The 11,461-nt window shown below is 47.7% G+C and overlaps 1 long non-coding RNA gene across 1 annotated transcript; it reads left to right on the top strand.

The window, feature by feature from the left end:
• Positions 1 to 42: 42 nt before the first annotated feature.
• Positions 43 to 6,831, top strand: LOC140104387 (uncharacterized). The gene is made up of 3 exons (XR_011850306.1): positions 43 to 341; positions 4,243 to 4,379; positions 6,631 to 6,831. It is a non-coding gene; the product is annotated as an uncharacterized lncRNA (long non-coding RNA).
• The last annotated feature ends 4,630 nt before the right edge of the window (positions 6,832 to 11,461 follow it).

Genomic DNA, 11,461 nt, shown 5'->3' on the forward strand with positions numbered 1-11,461 from the left:
CACTACAGGAAAAAAATAGTATCGTGAGAATCGAAAACATCGATTATCTAAAGCGAATTAATTTTGTTGCTGCATTATTTTAATTTTTACAAACTAATAGGTTTTTATTGTGACGAATCTGCCGCCGCTTTGATTACATGCAGCGTAATGGCGGGGAGGGCGGGAGCACGATGGGAAATCTGAAGGCAATGATGAAATGACTGCTTTATGTCAGACTTAGTCATCGATTCTCTCAAAAAAAAAGTATAAAAATGAATTCTAAAGGAAAAAAATGATTTATATTTGGGCCGAGGAGTACAAGTCATTATGCCCCCTTGAAGCCCCCCATCGGAGAAGATTTGGTGGGTTTTTTTTCCCTCCTAAAATGTAAAAATGTAAAAGTTTTTTTCGCCTAAATTCTACCTTACACAATACAACACCTCCTTTTACAAACTTTTACCCAAAAACGTTAGCCCATAAATAAGAAGAGGGAGCGCCAGTTTTCTGTTGGACCTTGCACGTCATTTTGGGCGTAAACTGCTTGTACGTGTACTTATAAAGGGTCCACGCCACATTTGTGTCACACACGACCATTTTATGTCACGGCTGCACTATGCTTCATGCGACACAAATTTCTGCACTGAAGGGTCCGGTGGAACAGATTTAACTTGCAAAGTCCGATAGAAATGTGTTGCACCCCCATGTTAAAGATGCACCAAAAAAAAAAGTTGGTGCACGCTTTTGGAGCAGTGCAGGGGGCACCAGATTCACGAAGAACGGGTGCCGGAAATCCTGAACCTAGCGCCCCCTGCACACTACACAGGTAACTGCACATAGTACACACTGCACTGTTCTTAGTAAATGTGCCCCATTAAGTGTGGTGGGCTCTGATGTAGCGGAGCTGGATTGCAGTAATGTCGACTGAGGGAGCGGAGCTGGATTGCAGTAATGTCGACTGAGGGAGCGGAGCTGGATTGCCGTGATGTAGACGGAGGGAGCGGAGCTGGATTGCCGTGATGTAGACGGAGGGAGCGGAGCTGGATTGCCGTGATGTAGACGGAGGGAGCGGAGCTGGATTGCCGTGATGTAGACGGAGGGAGCGGAGCTGGATTGCCGTGATGTAGACGGAGGGAGCGGAGCTGGATTGCCGTGATGTAGACGGAGGGAGCGGAGCTGGATTGCCGTGATGTAGACGGAGGGAGCGGAGCTGGATTGCCGTGATGTAGACGGAGGGAGCGGAGCTGGATTGCCGTGATGTAGACGGAGGGAGCGGAGCTGGATTGCCGTGATGTAGACGGAGGGAGCGGAGCTGGATTGCCGTGATGTAGACGGAGGGAGCGGAGCTGGATTGCCGTGATGTAGACGGAGGGAGCGGAGCTGGATTGCCGTGATGTAGACGGAGGGAGCGGAGCTGGATTGCCGTGATGTAGACGGAGGGAGCGGAGCTGGATTGCCGGGATGTAGACGGAGGGAGCGGAGCTGGATTGCCGGGATGTAGACGGAGGGAGCGGAGCTGGATTGCCGGGATGTAGACGGAGGGAGCGGAGCTGGATTGCCGGGATGTAGACGGAGGGAGCGGAGCTGGATTGCCGGGATGTAGACGGAGGGAGCGGAGCTGGATTGCCGGGATGTAGACGGAGGGAGCGGAGCTGGATTGCCGGGATGTAGACGGAGGGAGCGGAGCTGGATTGCCGGGATGTAGACGGAGGGAGCGGAGCTGGATTGCCGGGATGTAGACGGAGGGAGCGGAGCTGGATTGCCGGGATGTAGACGGAGGGAGCGGAGCTGGATTGCCGGGATGTAGACGGAGGGAGCGGAGCTGGATTGCCGGGATGTAGACGGAGGGAGCGGAGCTGGATTGCCGGGATGTAGACGGAGGGAGCGGAGCTGGATTGCCGGGATGTAGACGGAGGGAGCGGAGCTGGATTGCCGGGATGTAGACGGAGGGAGCGGAGCTGGATTGCCGGGATGTAGACGGAGGGAGCGGAGCTGGATTGCCGGGATGTAGACGGAGGGAGCGGAGCTGGATTGCCGGGATGTAGACGGAGGGAGCGGAGCTGGATTGCCGGGATGTAGACGGAGGGAGCGGAGCTGGATTGCCGGGATGTAGACGGAGGGAGCGGAGCTGGATTGCCGGGATGTAGACGGAGGGAGCGGAGCTGGATTGCCGGGATGTAGACGGAGGGAGCGGAGCTGGATTGCCGGGATGTAGACGGAGGGAGCGGAGCTGGATTGCCGGGATGTAGACGGAGGGAGCGGAGCTGGATTGCCGGGATGTAGACGGAGGGAGCGGAGCTGGATTGCCGGGATGTAGACGGAGGGAGCGGAGCTGGATTGCCGGGATGTAGACGGAGGGAGCGGAGCTGGATTGCCGGGATGTAGACGGAGGGAGCGGAGCTGGATTGCCGGGATGTAGACGGAGGGAGCGGAGCTGGATTGCCGGGATGTAGACGGAGGGAGCGGAGCTGGATTGCCGGGATGTAGACGGAGGGAGCGGAGCTGGATTGCCGGGATGTAGACGGAGGGAGCGGAGCTGGATTGCCGGGATGTAGACGGAGGGAGCGGAGCTGGATTGCCGGGATGTAGACGGAGGGAGCGGAGCTGGATTGCCGGGATGTAGACGGAGGGAGCGGAGCTGGATTGCCGGGATGTAGACGGAGGGAGCGGAGCTGGATTGCCGGGATGTAGACGGAGGGAGCGGAGCTGGATTGCCGGGATGTAGACGGAGGGAGCGGAGCTGGATTGCCGGGATGTAGACGGAGGGAGCGGAGCTGGATTGCCGGGATGTAGACGGAGGGAGCGGAGCTGGATTGCCGGGATGTAGACGGAGGGAGCGGAGCTGGATTGCCGGGATGTAGACGGAGGGAGCGGAGCTGGATTGCCGGGATGTAGACGGAGGGAGCGGAGCTGGATTGCCGGGATGTAGACGGAGGGAGCGGAGCTGGATTGCCGGGATGTAGACGGAGGGAGCGGAGCTGGATTGCCGGGATGTAGACGGAGGGAGCGGAGCTGGATTGCCGGGATGTAGACGGAGGGAGCGGAGCTGGATTGCCGGGATGTAGACGGAGGGAGCGGAGCTGGATTGCCGGGATGTAGACGGAGGGAGCGGAGCTGGATTGCCGGGATGTAGACGGAGGGAGCGGAGCTGGATTGCCGGGATGTAGACGGAGGGAGCGGAGCTGGATTGCCGGGATGTAGACGGAGGGAGCGGAGCTGGATTGCCGGGATGTAGACGGAGGGAGCGGAGCTGGATTGCCGGGATGTAGACGGAGGGAGCGGAGCTGGATTGCCGGGATGTAGACGGAGGGAGCGGAGCTGGATTGCCGGGATGTAGACGGAGGGAGCGGAGCTGGATTGCCGGGATGTAGACGGAGGGAGCGGAGCTGGATTGCCGGGATGTAGACGGAGGGAGCGGAGCTGGATTGCCGGGATGTAGACGGAGGGAGCGGAGCTGGATTGCCGTAATGGAGACGGAGGGAGCCGAGCTGGATTGCCGAGATGGAGAGCTGGACACACTTCGTTGTTTAGTTGGGACCACTGACTGGAAAATGGTCTAAAATCCACAATAAATCTGGTGCATAGTATTTCAAATGTAAGTTACTCCAGAATTCTGGTGTAGACAGGTTGATGAATCTCCCATTAGGTATACAAGGAGGGGTTCTCTTCACCTGGGTGACCCCCAAAGAGCAATATTGAGGGTGAACACTACCAATGGCAACTGCTTATATAAACAGAATTGCAAAAGTGGGACACTGTTAAATCAAGGAGTCATGTACTATGGGGATTCCGAAGGTGCATACATAATGGCTAGTGGATGCAGTGGGAAGCCAGAGACAGGTTTGTGTCCCAGAAGTGTGGCCAGCCTTCATCCTGACATGTGCTGTGTGTAATAAGTGTTTTTGCTGCAAGAGGGGAGATGGAGCTGCACAGGAGAGACCATGACTAAGTCCAGTAGGACGAAACGTGTTTTTTTTTTATTTTTTGCTGTGTCCATGATCGTGATGTCTGGATTTTCATGTGTATGAAATAAAGCTACTATTTTATACGGATTCCCATGGATGTGCTGGAGTATTTTCCTTTTGTATGCACTGGAGAGACCTTGGTTGAGATCCCACAGCAAACCAGGATGATCCTGCAGAACAGATATTCCAGATTAAATTTCTGTGATGAGACTTTCCCTTTTAAATTGCCCTGCAATAATAATTATTCTCTGGTGGGAATATACTTCTATATTACATATTCTCTCTCTGTCTATCTTCTCAGCTCTTCAAGGACACTCCACTCCTATAGTTGTCCCACTTCTCAGAGACCAACTTCTGAAAACCCAACTTTAAAGACGTGATAAATGCATGAAGAACAGCAAACGGATAAGAAACCAACGCAGCGGGCGGCGGAGGAAGGTAAACACGATTATGCAAAATGTTGATAGATAAGAGTTAAATCCCGTATCGTGTCTCCTAGCTGGGAGGGGGGGGATAACCATCAGAAATTAAGGAATGACAAGACACGGAGCAAGGGATGGGAGGCGAAGAACACACTCAATTACAGCAATCAGCGCGATGTGGAGGGGAGATGGCGAGCAGCGCTGTGCGCACAAGCCTTCTGGGACATTGTTATACCAGGACGTTCTTCAAAAGCGGCAAAAGAAAATGATCATGGTATAACGAGATTTTCTTTCTGCCTTCGGTTTTACATACATTAATTTATTACAGGGGCAGGAAATCTTAAATGAAATCTACCACATGGATGGAGTATTGTACACCAAGCACACTTACACACTGCTGTGTGCCCCCCAATACAGGAGCCGTACTTCCTTTATCTTCTAGTGTCCTCATTTTGGAGAAAATTTGTCTTTTAAAGTTATGCAAATGAGCCTCAGGGGCTCCTGTCTACATCACAGAAGCTGCGTCCGGCACTGTCTTTTGCTAATAATGTGGTTGGGGAGGGGAGGGAGGAGGTGGGCAGTAATGCTGAACAGTAACATGCAGAACTAGCAGAAGACTGAGCCAGAAGAGGCTTCTGTGATGTAGACAGGAGCCCCTGAGGCTCATTTGGATCATTTTAAAAGCCAGTTTTCTCCAAAAACTAGGCCATTAGAACATAAAATAATAACAATAGATCCTGTTTCAGGGGACACGCACAAATGTGTAAATGTGCTTGGTGTACAATTCTGTATCCGTGTGGTAGATTTCCTTTAAAGGGGTTATCCCACAAGAAAAGTTTCCTAACTTCTGTAGAGGCTTTGATAGAAAGAGCACCGACACACAGGAAAGGTCACTGCATCTTCTAACAATAAGGACATGCAAAGGAGATCACCCAATAGACAAGGGTCAGAAACCATCTGGGCAGCTACAACTCCCAGCATGCACTCTTACCATAGAAGGTAATGGAGGATGATGGGAGTCGTAGGTTCAGAGCTTAAGATTACTGACACCAGCAAAAGACATACAGTGGTAATAATTTGCACACTGTTAATTGGCCCGTATATAAAGTTCTGGAAGGTTATTATAATATGTGATTACTATGGAATTGTAATATTTTGTATAACGTTAGTTCTGTCACATGGGACGCAAGATCCATCTACAATGATTATATAACAATGTCCACCATAATAATGCTGGACTCGGTGCCCCATAACAGAATTATCCATCTCCACTGGTATTACGACAGTACTGAACCCAGTGTCCTATAGAAGATCCATCCATCTACAATGGTTCTATGACGGTACCGGATCCGGTGGCCTCCGACAAATCCGTCCATCTCCAATGGTTCTATGACAGTACTAGACCCGGCGCCCCATAACAGATTCATCCATCTCCACTGGTTGTATGAAGGTACTGAACCTGGAGCCCCATAACAACAGATTTATCCATCGATAATGGATCTATGACAGTACCAGATCCAGTGGCTGGTGACAGATCCATCCATATTGTATGGTTCTATGACCATAATAAACCCAGTGCCCCATAACACATCCATTAGTCTACAATGGGTCTATGACAGCACCAGATCCAGTGCCTCATAACAGATCAATCTGTAAAGGATCAACCCATCTCCACTGGTTCTATGACAGTACTGAACCCAGTGCTCCATAACAGATTTATCCATCTACAATGCATCTAGGACAGTACCAGATCCGGTGGCTGGTGACTGATCCATCCATATCTTATGATTGTATGACTGTACTGAACCCTGTGCCCCATAACACATCCATCCATCTACAATGGGTCTATGACAGTACCAGATCCAGTGCCCCATAATAGATCAATCTCCTTTTGCTTCTATAATCTGGTGCCCCATTACAGATCTATCTCCTTTGGTTCTATGACACTACTACACACAGATCCATCAATTGATCCTATGATAATATAGTTTCCACATAGCAGTTCACAGATCACATAGTAAATGATTGGGCCAGTGGGTCCCCATTGCAGCGCTAGACACAGTGCCCCCATAATTCTATCCCCTTTGTTCCTATAGCACTTCTAGCGCCATCTCTGGCCTATCAGATCCATCGCCCCCAGCTGTAGTCATTCTAGACTTTGATTCTGCCAAACCTCTATCGATAACAAAGAAGATGCCATTCACCCCCTTAAATGGGTCGTCGTAATAACTGACCTCATTTGTTTCCTTTGCTGCTCTTTGTTTCAGTGTCATTGTTATTTTGAGAAACTCCAGGTATTTTATAGGAAGAGATGAAAATCTTTCCATTGCGAGCCTGCAGGGGGCGCTGTTGATTTAAAGATTCGGATGCTCTCAGTGGGGAAACATCCAGCGCCCCTCTCCCTAAAGTAACTACTGATTTCTACTAATTCTGATACGTGAGTACATTTCCAGCCTGAATACATAATCCTGAGACATGTTATCTTTTGTTTCGTGTTCAGATTTATTTGTAAAGTTTATTATATTATACAGAGAAGATTACTATGTACATCCATTCACCAACACAATCCCTGCTCCCTGTTGTATCCCACGGATGAGAATAATGCGCTGTACCCAGATGTGTCATCACCCTCATTCTTCACCCCCAGGATGTCAGTGATGGAGACCGAGTGCCCAAATTACAACCAAACCCACTTATTTAAATGCAAAGTGCCAACATGGCAATTTAAGCAGTAACATGTTGCTACCTGTTTTGTCACAGCTTTTAATTGTATCTGTGTCTAGAGGACACCAATACAGTTGAAGAAAGAGGAGAAATTCAGATTATCATTGTAGCTTCCTTCCAGGGGCCCCTGAACAGGAAGAACTGCAGGGCCCAGAGCAGAAGCTCCAATAATAATGCAGCCTTGTCCGCACCTCCTTGCTGCTCCTGTAGTCCCAGGCAGCTAAGGATGTGTAGCTTTAAAATGGCACTGATCACAGCACATCCTGGGTGGCCACGGACTGTAGGAGAAGGTTTTGAGTCCTGTCTGGGTGCCCACAGAGTGCTTAGAGTGCCATAGGTTCGCCACCACTGTTATGTAATTTGCAGGCAGTATGTTATAGAGCAGGAGGAGCTGAGCACAGTGTACATAATGTCCTATCTGTAGGCAGCATGTTATAGAGCAGGAGGAGCTGAGCAGATTGTACATAGTGTCCTATCTGCAGGCAGCATGTTATAGAGCAGGAGGAGCTGAGCACAGTGTACATAATGTCCTATCTGTAGGCAGCATGTTATAGAGCAGGAGGAGCTGAGCAGATTGTACATAGTGTCCTATCTGCAGGCAGCATGTTATAGAGCAGGAGGAGCTGAGCAGATTGTACATAGTGTCCTATCTGCAGGCAGCATGTTATAGAGCAGGAGGAGCTGAGCAGATTGTACATAGTGTCCTATCTGCAGGCAGTATGTGATAGACAAACATCTGGGACCTTTTTATTGTGCCTCTTCAAAAAAAAAAGTTTGTAATTGTTGTTGCCTGAGTTCTGCAAATAAGCCCAGATTCTCCCCTTAATCTGATAGCTCCATCCTCGGAGGACTCTCTCCCGGCAGCACATACAGAGGATCATCTCTGAAAACATATTTCTCCCTGGAGTTAATTATTGAAATTATTTCCCCCTAGCAGATCGTGTAGGTGGCGGCAGGTTGATAAACAGTCTGGATCCATACACAATGCACAATGCATCATTAGCTCTCAGAATAGCCGCCGCTTCTCACTCTGCATTACACATATGTTTCCTGGAGAATTATCTTTACATTTATTATTGGAATGTGAAGATAATTATTTCTTTTTTGCAAAAAAGATTTTTTTAAAAATTCATGCACCAGGTGTCCATAGGGTCCATATCTGTCCTCTGGCTCCATACATTGGGGGAATGCACCTGCGCCCCATAAACTTGAATGCTAGGATAGCGGGCAGTGTACACTGACTAACTCATATTAATCCTCTCTATTACTGATTGTTCTGGCTCGTTAGTTATTCTGGACCCTGAACCCTAAGATTTGGACTTGAACCCTCAATATTAAGAAGATAAGGCTTAGACTTGTTCCCAGAACTGCTGTCCTAAATCCAGGATTGTGTGTGTACCAGAAGTTTTGTTAACAAAAAAGGACAGGGTATGTAAACTTTGCCCCAATGTAGGTAAAGAGAAGCCTGTATCATGCTTTGGAGAGTTGTCTTAGTTCAAGCACTGGGGTACAATCATACCATTCAATGAGCAATAAAGACCAACAATCAGTGGGCAATAACTGGCACCAGGGGATGACCGTGGACATCAATGGGTGCCCTATGGCTTCTGTGCCTGGCCAGTTATGTCATTGGATGACAAATTTCATGAACTTTTGACATCAGGTCTTCAGTTGGCAAACAATGCCACCAATGGACTACCAATAGAACCCAAGTATGACCCTTGATTATGATGAACAACCAATAACATCACTGGACGACTATTGACCAATGGATCATGGATAAGATGGGCCATTATTGAATATCCTTTGACATTAGACATCATTGGAAACCAGTAATATAATTGTAGTGACACACCGGTGGACACAACATAAAATAAATGAACCACCCATAAAATCGGTTAATAACTGATAACATCAATGGGAAAGCACTGGAATATATTGATGACCAGTGAAGATAAACAACATCAATGGGCGACCAGTTACATTCGTTGACAATCATTGGAATTGATGAATGGCAAGCGACCTCCAGGGGCAACCAATGGTTGACCATGGATGTTGGTGAAGGACCAGGAACCTCAATGGGCAACTAGCACCCAACCACGGACATTGATGAATGACCATTGACATCAGTGGACAACTATTGATGTTGGTAGATGACAAGGTAGTAACATAAGTTGGCACCAGTGGTGACTAGGGACTTTGATGGAATCAATGGACGAACGCTGATATTGATATTTAACCAGTAACCTCAGTAGACAAGTATTTGAATTGATGTGATGACCAGAGACCTATGAAGGGATGACCACTGATGTTTGACCAATGGCATCTAGTCTATGGAGAAACAGTGACACCAATGGATGACTAATGACATCAATCGGCAACCAATGGAACCCAAGGATGATCACTGATGATGATGGACAACCATTGACATTACTGAAAGAATATTGACCAATGAATCATGGCCAACTAGGGTCATTATTGGACCAAAAGACATCATTGGAGAGCAGTAGTATAATAAGATGAGTAGTGACACTGGTGGACCTATCCTAAAATGTATGAACAACTAATGAAATCGGTGAATAACAGATAACATCAATGAGAAACCATTGGAGCCCAACGATAACCAGCGATGATAAACCACAGCAATGAACAACCAGTGACATTCCTAGGCGATCATTGGTATTGATGAATGACTGGTGACCTCTATAGAGAACCAGTGGTTGACCATGGTGGTTGATGGATGACTAGAAACAATCAAAGGATGACCATGGACATGGATGATCGACAGGTTCAATTGATAGACGATCATTGAAGTCAATGAATTACTGGTGACATCTGTGGACAACCATTGATGTTGGTATGTGACTATGTAGTGACATCAGTGGTTCCAGTGGACAAGCGTTGATGTTAATCAGTGACCTCAATAGGCAACCAATGGAACCAATGGACGACCAATAACATTGACATTTGACATGTCACCTCAATGGGCAAGTATTCACATTGATCTATGACTAGTGACGTATCAATGGGTGACTAGTGGCGTTGGAGAGCCGGTGGCACCAGTGGATGGCTGATGACATCAATAGGTAACCAATGGCACCGGTGGACTTTGCATCACATATCTATTGACCTCATTAGGCAACCGATAACGGTACTAGATGCATTGGTACTATTTTATCAGAGCCATGAATCCCTTTTATGTACAGTCTCGCCCCAGCCAACCCACAGTACATCTGGACAACCCCTTTAATATCTATGCCCATATCTCGTTCTGACTGTCATTCACATTGATGTTGCGCTGTCGGGAAGAAGATTGTATCCTCGTTGCCGGTGGCATCTATTCTCTTTTATAAAAAAAAGAAAAAAGTGTAAAAAACCAAACTTGCGGATTAAGCCGTGAAAAAAAAAAAATCTTCATTTTCAAACAAAAACTTCATTTTTGTTTTGTCGCCATTGTGCTGTTATCTGTCTGTCTCCACGCGCTTCGGCGGACGCATTGTCCTCTCCAGATGCCGGAGTCGCATTCTCCAGCATTTTCATCACAATGTCCCGTTGATTTGCCGTCGAGCTGTTGATCTGAAGGCGCCGTCTCTGTATCATCCCCCGAAGCTGACGGACAGTCTGCCAGTGTGAATGCATTCTAATTAGAGCGTCACAGATATTGTATGTACAGGAGGAGCGACACCAAGGCCTCCTGCAGATAAGAGACCAGGCTCCCTCCCTCCGCGCTCCCATCCTGGAAGGTGCCCATAGAAAGTCAACCGAAGATTTTCCCATTTTAGGCTGTAATGAATAGCAGGGGAGAGTGAAGGTAGAAGACAGTCATTAAAGGGATTAGGGGACGGGGAAAGGTTTTTGGAACATTTCAACTGCTTAAAGGGAACCTGTCACAAGGTTTTACCCCATTAAACTCCTAGTTCCCTCAGGTCGGGGATTAAATTTAATTAGAATTCCCTCTTTTATGTCACATCTCACAAGTCAAGTTTAGTGGTTGCAGGGGAGTGTCAATTCAACCCTATCTTCTGTTCTATAGCACATAGAAACATTCTGGTGTCATATTAAAGATAAGAATCTCATCATTCAGATCACATCAGTCTTATCTTTCTGTGTCCTACATAACCGGACATTACAAATTACAGGCAGTCCCCGGGTTACATACAAGATAGGGTCCGGAGGTTTGTCCGGAAGTTGAATTTGTATGTAAGTCGAAACTGTATATTTTATAATTGATGATCTAGACAAATTATTTTCTTTTGTCCCAGTGACAATTGGAGTTTCCAAATTTTTTGTGGTAATGGAGCCAAGGATTATCAATAAAGCTTCATTGCAGACACCTTACAGCTGATCAGTGCAGCCTGGGACTATAGTAACATC

This window comes from Engystomops pustulosus, chromosome 10 (genome assembly GCF_040894005.1).
Source record: "Engystomops pustulosus chromosome 10, aEngPut4.maternal, whole genome shotgun sequence".
Taxonomy (NCBI): Eukaryota; Metazoa; Chordata; class Amphibia; order Anura; family Leptodactylidae; genus Engystomops; species Engystomops pustulosus.